The following is a 17,467-nucleotide window of genomic DNA, read 5'->3' on the forward strand; positions in this document are numbered from 1 at the left end:
ATAACTTTCAACAATGGATGTCCCAAGAATACCCTAATAGTGAAGCACTTCCATTAATTGAAGGTCTTAAACGCATGATTCAAAGTGATAAGAATGGAATTGATATATTGCGTGGCATTGTACATATTGTTGATTCTAATGTCATGCCTATCAAGAGTTGTGTCGAAAGCCTAGGTTACTCACAACCTTCAACACAAGTCAATCCTTCAATGCCTTTGACTACTCTTATGACTAGTATTCCTACTTTTACCTCCAACATCATGGCTACTTCAACTCAAAATGTCCTTCCTACAACCATTGGTCATGGGGTCAATCCCTCTTCTTCATTTAATCCTCCATCTTTACCTATGCCTTCCATAAGTATTCCTATTATTCTTCAACCAATCAATGTGACACAAGGGGGAAATTCCTTCAACAACTTTATTCCTCCTTTAAGTGTCCCTTTTCCTACTGAATCATCACCTATGCCTACTTATCATAATGTCCCACCCCCTTATTCTTAGTCCATGCCTTCCTTCAATAACATCACACCACCTTCTCAATCACCTATGTCTAACATCAATTCTTCTACCGAAATGACAATTAACAATCTTTCTCAAACCGTGTCTTCCTTACAACAACAAATTGCTTCTATGAGTCAATCCAAGTTTAGTGTGCCAACCTTTGATCTTGCGAGCCCACTTTATCTTGATATTATTAAAGCCCTATCACCTAAACATGTTGAGATCCCTCAATTGGAACTCTATAATGGAAAAGGTGATCTTCTTACGCATGTCAAAACATTTCAAGCCTTGTGTATTGATTTTTCTTATGATCAAAGATTGCTTGCAAAATTATTTACAAGAACACTAAGAGATAAGGCTTTACAATGGTATTGCTCCTTGCCTTTTTATTCCATCACTTTTTTTCAACAATTGGCAAATGCTTTCATCCAACAATTTCAAAACAACATTGGTTCTAAAATCACTTTGATTGATTTAATGCATTGTAAATAAGGTGTTAAAGAAAAAGCGAGTGACTGATTTCATTGGTAGATATAAGCATTTGTGTGCTCAAGTTTCTTTTCAGATACCTGATAATGATATTTAAAGATTTTTTCTTTCTAATTTATAAAAAAGATATCAGGGAAAAGCTTCTTTTGTCTGAGTTTACTTCCTTTCCGTAGTTGTGCACAACACTCCACAATTATCAACTCAGTGTGAGTTAAATGGAGAAATCCACTCCTATGGCTCCGAGTGATAAGGGCGAGAGTGTTCAACAACCGTTTGCGAAGTTCAAACCAACAAAAAGCTTCATCAAGTTCAATGATACAATCAACAACAACAATGTGAATGCTACAACATGTGTGCCTTCCATTTCTAAATTTTTCCAAAGAGAAAGACAATTTACTTCCTTGAATGAATCTTTACATAGTATTATGTCTCAGTTATTGCACATAAATGTTATCAAACTTCCTCCTATAAAACAAATTTATCCTTCTAAACTTGCATCCCCTTATTTCGATAACAATTCCTTTTGTCAGTTTTATCGTCAGCCTGGTCATGATACTGAGAAATGTTTCACATTGAAGAATAAGATTCAAGACTTGATTGATAATAATACTATATCTATGGCAGGTGTGAATGATAAAGGGAATGAATCAGTAGCTCCTCCTAATCAAAATCTTAAGATTTTCACTGATCCCTTGCCTTCTCATACCTCTAACATTATTGAGATTGTGCCTAATTCTCTCTCTTCTGAAGAATTCACCTCTATGGCTCTAAACTTGGTTAATATGGTAGAAACACAGGATATGCCTAAGGATCCTTGTATTACATTTGACCCTAGCGAGACCATTAGAGCACCTGATGGCCCTTTATACATAGTTGCAAAGTTTAAGGATATCCCTTGCCGTGGTGCCCTTATTGATCCCTCTTGCATGGGGGTATGTGCAGAAAGATGGTGGTCAGAAAAGTGGACATTGCCTAAAAAAAATGGAAAAACAAGAAGTGTGTATGCGGTTCTAAAATTTGAAATGACCGTGTACGCACTTAGGATTGTTGTTCCTGAGCCCAGAGAAGGTAGCGCGTATGCACTGCTTTTAGGGAAAGTAGTGCGTACACGCTACCTCTAGGAAAATTAGCATGTATGCGCTACTTATAGGAAAATGAGCACGTACGCGCTAATAATCCCAAAAGAACTGCGTATGCGGTACTTGTCAAAAAAAGTTTTTTAAAAAAAACTGGGTCTTATTTTCCCATGAAAAGCGCGTTTTTAGTTTGTTTTTTATTTATTTTATCTCCTAAACCACGAACGAGGTGCTAGATTTCTCCTCCAGACACTATGGATCTATTGGTATTATGGATGTGTTGCTTGGTTTTGTCATTGATGTCAACACTTATCCTTCTGGAGATCTTTGATTATGTTCACCGACAAGTTCAGTGACTTATGCACAGTCACCGATATTTGGTTCATTGACAGGTTATATTGTTCACCGACAATACGGATGACTTGTTATCATTTGGAGATCACTTGGTTATGTCGAAGACATGGTTTGGACACTTGGTTTTGGAGATTTAATTATTGGTCTAATCGGGTTGACATATTTGTTGTTATCGACAAATTGGTCTAGGTTATGGACCGACATGCATTATCTATTCCAGATCAGCATGACATGTTATGGAGATGATTTATTGATTTGTTATTATTGTAAATGCATTAAGCCGACATGATGCATTGCATCTTGACTTGTTGTAATTGATTTTTATTGTAATATTCTTAGTGAGCCGACCTACACATTTGGTCTTAGGTTTTGGTATATATATAAGATCTCAATTGTGAGATTAACATGGTATGGGTATGGTATGTAATAAGGTATTGTAAGGTTATATGCAAATATAAGCAGAGCTACTCACACAAACATCATTTGAAGATTCAAGGAAGGTTTGAAGAAGATAATCAGAGCTTAACCGGTACTGAATCCAACATAGAAGATGCCACTTTGAGCAATACATTATCATTGGATTTAATCATCCATTTTGTAGTCAGTGTGACTCCCATTCTGTGATTGAGCAGTGAGCTCTAGGTAGCTGGGCTTTCTGCATGTACAGACTCCATTTGTAAACACATAATATCTGCAGTAGTATCATCTGATTGTGGGTAAGGTTTCCCACCGTGGTTTTTCCCTTTACAGGGTTTCCACGTACAAATATATGTGTTATGTGCTATGGATGTTATTTCTCTTTGTGTTTCATGCATTAAGCTTCACCAGTATTGTTATTTACTATTAAACTGTCAACCGACATTAAGTTTGGTTTACTGGTATTATGCATCAAGTTTGACTAAGTTATATTTGGGTTGAAATTAATAGACAACTGATTCACCCCCCCCTCTCAATTGCCTCCGGATCCTAACAGGATCAAGGTTAGTTTTTGTTAGTTTTTTTCTTTCTTTCCTGGTTGTTCAATCTGTTTTACATTTTGAATTTAATTTCATTAATTTTGATTAGGTTTTTTCATTTTTTTTTGTTTCAAAAACCAGATTCTTCTAATCCACAACAAGAACAACCAAATGCACCTCCTGAAAACCACAAGATACACCCCCAATTCCTCCTTTTGACTGCACACCTGAAACATAGGAGCAATTAATTAATTAGTTAGGACAAAATACGCCTAAAATCAATAGACTGATTATTAAATTGAAAACATCTGAACATGAGCATCATCAATCCCTTGCCACTAGCCTAGAAACATTAGCTAGTGGTGCCATAGCTGTTTCCACACAAATTACCAAATGGGGAAACTTTAGGGATAGGTGTCGTCAATTCTATACCGATGGGCTATCATACAAGGGAGTAAAAAACAAAAATATTAGTAAACAAAAAATATGTGCCCTTTTCATTGATCCCAAAACTGGCCAGTCATTACCTCTTAATGTAAATAGGTTTCCCATACATTGGTGTACCAATGTGCAGATGAAGAATCTTTTTTGGCAGAGGTTGTGGATGGTCTTTGATGATCCACCTTGTAATAATTATGAGGTGCCATTATATTTTTTGAGAAAAGTATATTGTGAGTTTGTGCTCAATGTGAGCCCAAACTATTTTGACATGAGAGAGTTCCATGGTAGAGGTGGTGGCTCTACCCAAGATAGAACTGGAGCCCATAGGAGATTAACCACAGAGAGTCGCCGCCCCCTAGCACCCAAACCCAAGGTGCATCATGCTGTCCCAGTATAGCTGAAAGAGTTGATGGAGCTACAAACTCTTCAGGTGGCCACAACATTGACTGGTGCCATCATCCAGCATGGGACGTCATTAGCACACCCTATTGTATTGGATGATGAGCCATTAGTTGCTCCAGGTGGCGACAGAGAGCCCATACAGCATATGTGTCAGTTGCTCAGGGATATTCTTAGAGATAGATGATGCAATCGATGCTGATGGATCCACATCTCATCCATGCACGATTTGCGGGAGTAGATGTCAGGCCTACACGACTGAGGATTTCATGCTGACAGATGAGTTGATGGACATGGTGTTTGCCCATGAGCGACACACACAGGTATTTTGATTTGAATTCATAGCATTTTATTTATCAGTCACTTTAAATTTGTAATTACATAAATGAATTTTCATTTATACATCAATTTAAATTGAGACAAATAATAAGCATTTTAGGATGCAGCAGCGGTATTCCATACTCCTCCCCTAGTTACTACAACTGCAACTTCGATGCCTGAGGTATAAATTTTGTAACATGTTAAAATAGAATAGTACACTTTGAATTCAAAAAAATACAAGATATACTAACTATCTTTAATGCTTGGTCCAATTTTTGGTTTGTAGGTGTTGACAGGGGACCAAATGTCCCAGATTGATGACATCATGCTCTCATCGATCGATTTTGGCCTACAAGGCTATACGGTATCTTATTTTGTACAACCCTTTTTATGTATTATTTTGATGGAATATGCAAGTCATTTCATTTTAGATTTTTAAAATTATGTTTAATATATTATCTGTACTAATATCTCATGTTAATTTTGTTTTTTTAGGGTACCCCCTCTGTGTCTAGGGCTTATCCTAGGAAAAAGAATTCCTTGAAGACGCTAAAACATGGGAAGAAGGTAATTGAACACATTTTTAGTTGTACAATTGTTTGAAAATGTTGAAATCAAGTATTAGTTGGGGTTTGTAGATTTATTAGTGTTTTTTTAATCTATTTTACATGTACAACGACCATTGAGCTATGTGGATTTGTTGAATGCACCTAATTTGCCCGTGGATCAAGAGAGGGTAGAGGTATGTATCTATACTTTATTTTCTTGATTTCATGATTATATGCACACGTACATGTGAACTTATGATATATTATATTTATAGTTTTTTTATACAAGAAATATCCATACCTATTTCATCAATGGCGAACCCTCCTCCATGCACTGGAGAAACATCTCAGGATCCGGTACACTTTTGTTTGATATATTACATTAATTATTTTTAACCTACAATACTTATCATTCTATTAATTGTATTTAATCTTTGAACATTTTTTGTATAGGTAATAGCGACAGTTTATCCATCGATGGTGAGCCATCCTTAGTCCATTGGAGAAGCATCTCAGGCACAGGTATGTCATTGTTCTCTGTATTATAGCTTTTAAGTATTTTTGATATATTTATGTTAGTACATTGTATTAATTATATATTTAATCTACAATAGACCCCTTCACGGTACTGCCATAACGTGGATCCATTTAGGTATGTCTTCAAGAAAACTCCTAAGAGTGACAAGGAGAGGAGAGCGAAGAGATTAGCTCCTAGATCAGCCAATGAGGTAATCTACATTTCAATTGCAAAGGAATTATAGTTAATACATAGTTATGTTGCTAATTGTGAACTATTTTATACAAAAGAATTCTAACTTGGCTTTTGAATTGTGGTTTTGCAGCCATCTATAAAGCCACATACTGCATCAAAGAGGCTTGATTTTGATGATCCACCACAAGTTTAGGATCATATAGTGTTAGTTTTGGTCATAGAATGACCAATACATGTAGATATATTCTACATTTTTATTGTATATCGATTTAGACATGTCATATGCCACATTTTTGTAATACTTGTATTGACTTGGCATACATGCCTTTTTTTTATATATATAAATGTCGATATTCAATCCAATAAATATGTACTGAGTTCATTATTTTATATTCATTGTATTTTGTGGTTGTCCTTTTATAAATTTAATTGATCCTTTGCCTATGTAATTGACAATATGAATATAAACAACAAAAATATATGATATAAAACATTGCAATCGTGGAATATGATTTGATAAAATTTCTAAAATGTTGAATTAACCCTACAAAACTCCTTGTATTCAATTCATTATTGTGTATTCACTATATTTGGTGGCTGCCTTTTATAAATTTAAATGAATATTTGCATATGTAATCAACAATATGAATATAAACAACAAAAATCGACAATATGAATATAAACAACAATATGTGTTTGGTGCGAGAGCACCCTCATGCTCGCAATGGTCAAATTTTGTTCATCGTGTGCACAACCCAATGTTGTGAGCACATCCAGGTGGGCAGGTTTACGCTAGGAATTCCCCTATTGTGTATCCCAAAGTGCCGAAACGTCAAGAGTCATACCATACCAGTGCGATCTCTCAAGTGCCCCGAGTCCAAAAAATTGGTAAAATTTGACGAACTATTTCTTCAAATCCAGGACACATATGGTCAATCCGTTTGAACCTATGGGGTCATGTGAGGGTCCTCTACAATTTCATATCTCATTTTTTGATGACTCAGAGCCATTTTCAATTGGTAGCTTTTTTTGCCTGCTGCAAAAATCGTCAGTTGCATGCAATGCAAAGTTGCAAGATTGGCTAGAATTGATTCAGTTCATCGTGTGCACAAACCGACATCACGAGTGCATCTGGGTGGGGAACTTTACACTAGGCATGCCCTTGTCGTGCATCAAAAAGCACCAGAATGTCGAGAGTCATACCGTACCGGGGCGATCTCTCAAGTGCCTTGAGTCCAAAAAATTGTCAAAATTTGACGGATTGTTTCTTCAAATCCAGGACACATATGGTCGATTCGTTTGAACCTGTGGGGTCATGTGAGGCTCCTCTACAATGGCCTATCTCTATTTTTGATGACTTGGAGCCATTTTCAATAGGTAGTATTTTTTTGCCTACTGCAAAAACCACCAGTTGCATGCAATGCAAAGTTGTAGGATTGGCTAGAATTGATTCGGTTTGTCGTGTGCACAAACCAACATCACGAGCGTGTCCGGGTGGGTAGGTTTACGCTAGGCATGCCCCTGTCATGCATCAAAAAGCACTAGAACGTCGAGAGTCATACCGTACTAGGGCGATCTCTCAAGTGCGTTGAGTCCAAAAAAATATCAAAATTTGACGGTCTATTTCTTCTAATCCAGGACACATATGGTCAATTTGTTTGAACTTGTGGGATCACGTGAGGATCCTCTATAATGGACTATCTCGGTTTTTGACGAATTAGAGCCATTTTCAATTGGTAATATTTTTTTGCTTGCTGCAAAAATCGTCAGTTGCATGCAATGCAAAGTTGCAAGATTGGCTAGAATTGATTCGATTCATCGTGTGCACAAACCGACATCACGAGCGTATTCGGGTGGGAATTTTTACACTAGGCATACCCTTTTCATGCATCCCAAAGCGTTGGAATGTCGCGAGTCATACCCTACCAGTGCGATCTCTCAAGTGCCATGAGTCCAAAAAATTGTCAAAATTTGACGGATTGTTTCTTCCAATCCAAGACACATATGGTTGATCTATTTGAACTTGTGGGGTCACGTGAGGCTCCTCTACAATGGCCTATCTCATTTTTTGATGACTAAGAGCCATTTTCAATTGGTATCATTTTTCACCTGCTGCAAAAACTGTCAGTTGCATGCAATGCAAAGTTGCAGGATTGGCTAGAATTGATTCGGCTCATTGTGTACACAAACTGATGTCACGAGAATGTCTAGGTGGGAAATTTTACACTAGGCATGCCCCATTCATGCATCCCAAGGCGCTGGAACATCAAGAGTCATACGCTACCGACGCGATCTCTCAAGTGCCATGAGTCCAAAAAATTATCAAAATTTGATGGACTATTTCTTCCAATACAAGACACATATGGTCGATCCATTTGAACCTGTGGGGTTGCATGAGGATCCTCTACAATGGCTTATCTCATTTTTTGATGACTTGGAGCCATTTTCAATTGGTAGCATTTTTTCGCCTGCTGCAAAAACCGTCAGTTGCATGCAATGCAAAGTTGCAGGATTGGCTAGAATTAATTCAGCTCATCATGTGCACAAACCGATGTCACAAGAACATCCGGGTGGGGAGATTTATACTAGGCATGCCCTTGTCGTGCATCCCAAAGTGCCAGAACTCCATATGTGACTGTCTTGTATTTTCTGAAAGAAACTAGTTTCATAGCAATTTCATGTGTGCTCTCCAAATGTATGCATCTTGGTAAAAGTTGCAAACCACTACATATAGCACAAGAACCTTCCAAAAAAGGCATCTTATAATAAATGCAACCATCATGTCTATTACATAGCACACTTGAAATAAATTCTCTTACCGACTTAGGAGGTGCTTGTATATTGCATTCCTCCAAAACATCGTTAGTGTGCAAAGTAGAACAAATATGACAAAAAATATCATAGTGCATGGAAAATTCGATGCGCATCCTACAACAACACGTGGTGCGTACATGATTAATTTTAATATAAAAAGGTTTTTCCATTTCAAAAAATCTTTGAGAAATTCTGAGAAATTCTTATTTGAGGAAACTTTTGAAGGAATCTTTCATAAAATTTAGTTTGAGTCATATCCAAATAGTGTTTGGCATGTGGCTCACAATTTGTAGACCCAATTCACCTTCTAACAACATCTCTTTGGTTGGGCAAAACTCTTGTGTTGTCATGTCAAAAATTTTCAATTAATGTTCTTAGTGCATCAACAACAACCTTGTCTTTGCATGGTAGTCTACCCGAGAATGCCCAAACATACTTATTGTTAGGTTCCTCTAATTTTTCCCACCTCTTTAATGCTTTACTTAATGTTGTTCTACTAACGTTTAATGACTTACTTGTTTTGCTTATCAAATGATCTTTTTTTATTTTCTTGCTCATTATGGTTAATGTAATGAAACGTCGAGTAGCATTAGAATATTTAGTACGTGATTTTGAACCAATAGCTTGATATGCATCAAATGGGTTTCTCACAATAGTTCTTTCACTGTTACTTTTAGTTGATCTTAGGCCTAGAATTTTCATTCTCTAAAACTTAAATTTTTAATCATTTGAACAATTAATTGACATCTTGTGGTTTGATTTAATTTTTCAAAATAGCTTTGCCATATTCTTTTAACCATTCTCCTACAAGTTTGTTCATTCATTTTATTGGGCATTGGCTTCAATATATTCTCATCAATGTCAATTAGATACTTTGGTTTCCTATGAATGATTCTAGGAGGTGTTAACATCGGTGCATTATGTACATTCAATTCATCAAATAGAGAAGGTGTATGTTCATCATTTAATTGATTATTCAATGCGGTATCGTCTTCAATTGCATTAGGTTCATATGGTAAATCAAATGTCTCTTCTTCAATTGCATTAGGTGCATTATGTTCGGTTGGTAAATCGAATTGAGATGTTGAGGATGACATACCTTCTTCTCCCATTGTTCTTATGTCACGTAATTTCTTCATACACTGCCTTTGTCTTTCCTTTTCAGCCTCTTGTTGTTCCATTGTTCCTCGCTTGTTCTTTCCTATGGTTGATATTGGTTGTCCTAAATAGAATCATATTACATATATATGTAAACAAAAGTTGATAAACAAACAAATAACCATAAATATGCATCTTATCACTATTTTTTGAAATCAAACTATTAAACAATCACAATACTACTGACAAAACTAATAAGAACAACAATTCAATCATTTGAAATCATGCAAAAACAAAAAAATCACTTACTTCTATGTATAAAACAGTGATAAAAGTGCAGACACAGTTCCAGTGGGGCCTTCAATGACCTCAAAAACTTCTTTTGAGGTTGTTGAGGCTCTTGGGCAACTAAAACTATGTCTATGTACCATGTGATGAATACTAAGAGGGGGGGTGAATTAGTATACCAAAAAATACTGTACTTAAACACTTTAACAGTCTAGCAGTAAACCAGTAAAACAGTTTAACAAACAAACCGGTTAACACACATGCAAACCAAATAGCAAATAAGGCATTCACCCATAGAAGCACAATCACCATAACAAAAGAGATTTTGACGTGGAAACCCAAATGGGAAAAACCACGGTGAGATGAAACTCATAAGTAACTATCTGCAGAATAGTAACCAGACCGGTTAAGGTCATACAATGCTCTTTACCAGAACATATCCTGTTAGGAATCTCAATCTCTGTTAGGAGATAAGTCTGATTAAAGACTACCTTGTGAGAGGATTTCAGATCCACAGATGTGAACCACCTTGTTAGAGGATTTATAAAGGCTTTTCTGGGCCTACCCGGTTAAGGGTTTCTGACTTGTCAAAGATGTGAGTAATCAACAAGTGAATGATCTAGAAAATGGCACAGTCTGCTTGATTAGATCCATTGTAGCTCATAGCTAATGATCTTTAGCATTACTTCAGTCTTCAGTAAATCCACACTCTATTGCAATGCACAGACTTGATCTTCTCAGTTAAGATCGCACATACAAAAGCTTCGACGACCACCAAAACCTAACAGCTACACTCATACATACATATTCAAAACCCTAGACATGATGTCCTTAAAAGGAATTTGATTTCATGTCGGTCCAATAGGATTACATTGCAAGTTCCTAGGTTCATTGTATCTAGACACATTTGATAACACGACACAAAATCACCGTCAAATCGGTGGATGGTAACTCATCACAAAAATATACCGGTTGGTAACTCATCACAAAGTATTACTGGTTTATACAACTTTCTGGTTATTGGTTGGTAACTCAGAGTAATACCGGTTCAAACAGATTTTCGGTTGACAAAAATTGAAGACTGGGAAAAAGATAACTGCCGCTTCTGGCTCCTTTGCTCTGCTCCGCTTGAGATCCTTAAATCGCTTGATCTCTCTATGCCGCTTGGGTCTTTATACCGCTTGAGATCGCTAAGCACTTTCTGCATAACATCAATAGTCTAAAGACTACAACATGATACCGGTTTGGAACAATTACCAGTTGAGCATAATTCATACATTCACAAAGTGATCTCATAGCAAGTGTGTGTCCATCAACGACAATCACAACATAATCATCAAAAATGCCAACATCGCGTATGCACTACATTAATAACCGTGTGCGCGCTGTTAGTCCATAAAATGTTGGCAAGCCCAACGGTATTTTTTTTTCCCATTTTGTACTAATAAGTAGCGCGCACGCGCTCCTAAGCCTACACAATGTTATTGTAGGGTAGCGAATAATGGGCTCAATACCCTGTATGTGCTTACAAGTAATAAGTAGCATGTACATGCTCCTAAACCTTAAAAAGTTATGGTAGGGCAGTGAACTAATAGTTTCAGTACCCCATACGTGCTATTGGTAGTAGAAAAAAAGTGAATGAAAAGGGAGGAAGGGAGAGAGAGAGAGGGAGGGGGGGGAGAGTAGGAGGGGGGGCAGAAGGGAGGGAGGGAGAGAGGGAGAGAAGAAGGAGGGGAGGAGGGAGAGGGGGAGAGAGAGAGAGGGAAGGAGGGAGAGGGAGAGAGAGAGAGGGGGGAGGGAGGGAAGGAGGGAGAGAGGGAGAGAAGGAGGAGGGGGGAGGAAGAGGAGAGGGGGAGGGAGGGAGAGAAGAAGGGGTATGGAGGAAGGGAGAGGGAGAGAAGAAGGAGGGGAGGAGGGAGAGGAAGAGAGAGAGAGGGAAGGAGGGATAGGGAGAGATGGAGAGAGAGAGAGGGGGGAGTGAGGGAAGGAGGGAGAGAGGGAGAGAAGAAGGAGAGGGGGAGGGAGAGGAGAGGGGGGAGGGAGGGATAGAAGAAGGGGTATAAAGGAAGGGAGAGGAGAGGAAGAGAGAGAGAGAGAGAGAGAGAGAGAGAGAGAGAGAGAGAGAGAGAGAGAGAGAGAGAGAGAGAGAGAGAGAGAGAGAGTAGGGGGAGGGAGAGAGGAGTTGGTAGAAGGGAGGGAGGGAGAGAGGGAGAGAAGAGGGGGGGGAGGGAGAGAAGAAGGGGTATGGAGGAAGGGAGAGGGAGAGAGAGAGGGGGGAGAGTAGGGGGAGGGAGAGAGAAGGAGGGAAGGAGGGAGAGGGAGAGAGGGAGAGAAGAGGGGGGGAGGGAGGGAGAGAAGAAGGGGAATGGAGGAAGGGAGAGGGAGAGAGAGAGGGGGGAGAGTAGGGGGGAGGGAGAGAGAAGGAGGGAAGGAGGGAGAGGGAGAGAGGGAGAGAGAGAGAGAGGGGGGAGGGAGGGAGAGGTAGAGGGAGGGAGAGAGAGAGGGAGAGGAAGAGAGAGAGAGGGAGAGAGGGAAGGAGAGAGGGAGAGAGAGGGAGATAGAGAGGGGGAGGGAGGGAAGGTAGAGAGAGGGAGAGAGGTAGAGGGAGGGAGAGAGAGAGAGGGAGAGGGAGAGGAATAGAGAGAGAGAGGGAAGGAGGGAGGGATAGAGGGAGAGAAGAAGGAGGGGGGAGGGAGAGGAAGATAGAGAGAGAGCGACCATAACATAATATGACCCTTAAACCACAATATGACCCCTAACAACATCTAAGGGGTCATAGGGTGTCCTAAGGGGCATATGACACCATATTATCCCTTAGCACATCATAGGACCTATAACAACACCAAATAGTGTCCTAAGGGGTCATATAACACCATATGACCCTGTACAACACCATATGGTGTTGTTATGGATTGTATGGTGTCCCGAGGGGTCATATGGAATTCTATGACCCCTTAGGACACCATATGGTGTTTTTATGGGTCGTATGGTGTCTTAAGGGGTCATATGGTGTCCTAAGGGGTCACAGGACACCATATGACCTCTTAGGAAACAATATGACCTCTAATGACACATAAGGGGTCATATGGTGGGATAATAAAATGATATATTATTTAAAGTTATGAATAGAACATCATACAATAGAACATCAGTAGTTTAGTTTTGATATAGCTAAGTTAGACCATTGCCAACATAAGAGAGACTCCAAGCGAACAAACAACGAGGCTTCGCTAAAAAAGAAAGTGTAAGAGCTTGACCTAACCCTAAGAGTACTACCTTTCTAAAACATATGATACTATAAAATTTGCAAGGTTATAGGATTGATCTTGATTGTGACTATAGGAATTACACACTTGATTTCTTTCATGGGTATGTACCCTTCCAAGCCTTTTGACAAGTGATGATCATCATATACTACCACTACCATGCTTACAACAAAATTTAATTTCTTTAGGTGACAGGCATTGTGTAACAATATGGGAACTCTCGCATACCCACCACTATCATTCTCTAGGACATCATTTGTGTTACTCTCCCTCTTTCTCTTCCTACCGGTTATTTCCTTCTGAAAAAGTATATTGCAAGTACTCTAACTCATCATGTTTCTTTGTTGACACTATTTTTCACATATGCTCTGCTCATTAAAAACACATTCAAGAAGAATATTGTTGCAAGTTTCCTTGTTTGTCACGGTAATGCACCTATGGTTCAATTTAAAACCCTATTCCTCCTATTCAATATACACACACAAATCCATCAGTCAATTTTCTTAGGAGAGAATACATGATTAAAATCAAAGAGGAAGTTGCAGACAAGAAATAAATTCACTTAATTCTATAGAAGTGTAGACACAGTTGCAGTGGGGTATGGAGGGAGGGAGGGAGAGAAGAAGAGAGAGGGATGGGGTATGGAGGAAGGGAGAAGGGGAGAGAGGGAGAGAAAGGGATGGGGTATGGAGGAAGGGAGAAGGGGAGAGAGGGAGAGAAAGGGATGGGGTATGGAGGAAGGGAGAAGGGGAGAGATGGAGAGAGAGAGGGAGAGGGAGAGAGGGAGAGAAGGAGGGGGAGGGAGAGGAAGAGAGAGAGACCATAACACAATATGAAAACACAATATGACCCCTAACAACATCTAAGGTGTCATAGGGTGTCCTAAGGGGTCACATGACACTATATTATCCCTTAGCACACCATAGGACCTATAAAAATAGCAAATAGTGTCCTAAGGGGTCATATAACACCATATGACCCTTTAGAACACCATATGGTGTTGTTATGGGTCGTATGGTGTCTCGAGGGGTAATATGGCATCCTATGACCCCTTAGGACACTATATGATATTTTTATGGGTCGTATGGTGTCTTAAGGGGTCATATGGTGTCATAAGGGGTCACAAGACACCATATGACCTCTTAGTAAACAATATGACCTCTAATGACACCTAAGGGGTCATATGGTGGGCTAATAAAATGATATATTATTTAAAGATATGAATAGAACATCATACAATAGAACATCAGTAGTTTAGTTTTGATATAGCTAAGTTAGACCATTGTTAGCATAAGAGAGACTCCGAGCGGACAAACAACGAGGCTTCGCTAAAAAGCAAGTGTAAGAGCTTGACCTAATCCTAAGAGTACTACCTAAGTTCTAAAACATATGATGCTATTAAATTTGCAAGGTTATAGGACTGATCTCGATTGTGACTATAGGAATTACACACTTAATTTATTTCATGGGTATGTACCCTTCCAAGCCTTTTGACAAGTGATGATCATCATATACTACCACTGCCATGCATACAACAAACTTTAATTTGTTTAGGTGACAGGCATTTTGTAACAACATGGGAACTCTCGCATACCCACCACTATCATTCTCCAAGACATCATCTGTGTTACTCTCCCTCTTTCTCTTCCTACTAGTTGTTTCCTTCTAAAAAACATATTGCAGGTAATTTGACTCATCATTTTGCTTTGTTGACACTATTTTCCACATCTACTCTGCTCATTAAAAACACATTCGAGAAGAATATTGTTGCAGGTTTCCTTGTTTGTAACGGTAATGCACCCGTGGTTCAATTTAAAACCCTATTCCTCCTATTCAATATACACACAAAAAATCCATTAGTCAATTTTCTTAGGAGAGAATACATGATAAAAATCAAAGACGAAGTTGCAGACAAGAAATAAATTCACTTACTTCTATAGAAGTGTAGACACAGTTGGAGTGGGGTATGGAGGGAGGGAGGGAGAGAAGAAGAGAAAGAGGGATGGGGTGTGGAGGAAGGGAGAAGGGGAGAGAGGGAGAGAGAGAGGGATGGTGTATGGAGGAAGGGAGAAGGGGAGAGAGAAAGGGATGGGGTATGGAGGAAGGGAGAAGGGGAGAGAGGGAGGGAGAGAGAGAGGGATGGGGTATGGAGGAAGGGAGAAGGGGAGAGAGGGAGAGGAGAGAGAGAGAGAGAGAGAGAGAGAGAGAGAGAGAGAGAGAGAGAGAGAGAGAGAGAGAGAGAGAGAGAGAGGCACCTTGTATGCGCTTGAGAGGGGGAGACAATACACTTATATGTGTATATATACTTAATATATTATATATTATTATATACATACATACATACACACACACACACACATATATATATATATATAAATATTATATATTATATGTATATAAACATATTATATATACAATATCATATTATACACACACCCAAAATTTAAACAAACTTAATGTGTACGTGCTATTTATAGTAAACATAGCGCGTACGTGCTATTTATAGTAAAAATAGCATGTATGTGCTTCTTACACCATAAGTACCCCGTACGTGCTTTTTATACCATAAGTACCTCGTACGCGCTTTTGACTGTTTAGGCTTGGAAATAGGCCTGGATGACAAAGCTACAGTTTGTAAGTTTGATTTCCCTCCATTTCTCTCATTTTTGACATGTTTTATTTTATCAACTTGGTTTATCGACTTTGTCATCATCAGGTTTACACTTCATCAAGTGGGTATTTAGATAATTGCCACCATATTTTCACCCATCTTCTGAGCTTTCTAACCATATAATTTTTTTAAAATTTGAACAACATTAACATATTATTATTGAATTTCTTTTACCAGTGACTCCATAGTTCTCACAGACATAGGTGCACCATTTTTTTAATAACTTTTGATATACTTATCCAAATTTTAAAAAATATATATATTATTGTAGTGCACTTGATTCTTTACAATTTAAAAAAAATAAATTGTATTTTCGATTTGTTTAGTGCAGCTTATGCTTCGCGCACGAATATGTACCTAATTTTGAGGCTGTGCTCGATTGGAAAAATCATAAAAAAAAATACTCAACAAAAAATTACAAAAAAATACAAATCTTCTAGTGCTCACTCTTAACTATCTTTCTGCCAAAGGATTTGTCAAAATACTAAATCTAACTATGACTTTTTTGATGAACACGTCAGACACTATGTTATGTTTTTCAAAAAAAATCAGGGTTTGTTTTTTCGTGCACGAAGGATTTGACCCACTGAATCTTATCCAATTTTGAAAAAGTTTAGTAGTTTGGAAACTATATTCAAAGTACTACAATATTTATTCTTTGATTATCTTCATATCTTGAGTGGATGACTTTCAAATTTTGCCTCCAAGTTCAGGTTCACCTGATTTCAGGAAAAAAGTGTCCACTTATACCCCCCTTTTTGACCACCATCTTTGTGCACTTACCCATGGTTAATATCATAACTGAAGAGTATCTTTTCACTTTATGATTGCATAAAACAATATATGATTCTTCTAATGTGGTTGTGAAGTTATTTGATGGATTCTCTTGTCCTACCGTTGGTTCTATCACCCTTCCTGTTGAAGTTCATACTAAATCCGTGGATGTTGACTTTGTTATCATACCTTCTTTTGAGCAATTTTGTGTGAAGTTGGGCTATACTTGGCTATCTTCGATGAAGGCTATTGCTTCTTCAATCCACAAGTGTCTGAAATTTCCTCACAATGGAGAAATCATAACCATGAACCATAGCTTATTTTGTCCATCCGAAAGAAGCCCTGGTGTTCCTATTGATCTCTTTTGGCCTAAACAATTTTAATCTCTTCCATCAAGGAGCGATGCTCTTTTTCAATCTTATCAAAAATTTAAGAATGATATGATTTTATCCTTAAGTCAACCTAGATCTCCAACACTTGACATTCCTATTATTCTTCAAAATGAGGTTCTTCCACTCACGGATAGAACTAATCTCCCTCCTAAGGAAGATCGTCCACCTATTCCTATGGATGTGACTTTACCTTCTCTTAAGGAGAACAACAATATTCTTCCTAAGGTCATACCTATACCTCCTCCTCATGATGGACCTAGTCTCCTTCCTACACCTAATATTCCTCCTTTCTATCTCACAGTTCCACCTCCTTCCTCTTATTGAGAGAAGAGGCCCGCTTCTCCTATTGTTCAACCAAAAAGGCC

The sequence above is a fragment of the Cryptomeria japonica genome, chromosome 5, assembly GCF_030272615.1.
Source record: "Cryptomeria japonica chromosome 5, Sugi_1.0, whole genome shotgun sequence".
Classification (NCBI taxonomy): domain Eukaryota; kingdom Viridiplantae; phylum Streptophyta; class Pinopsida; order Cupressales; family Cupressaceae; genus Cryptomeria; species Cryptomeria japonica.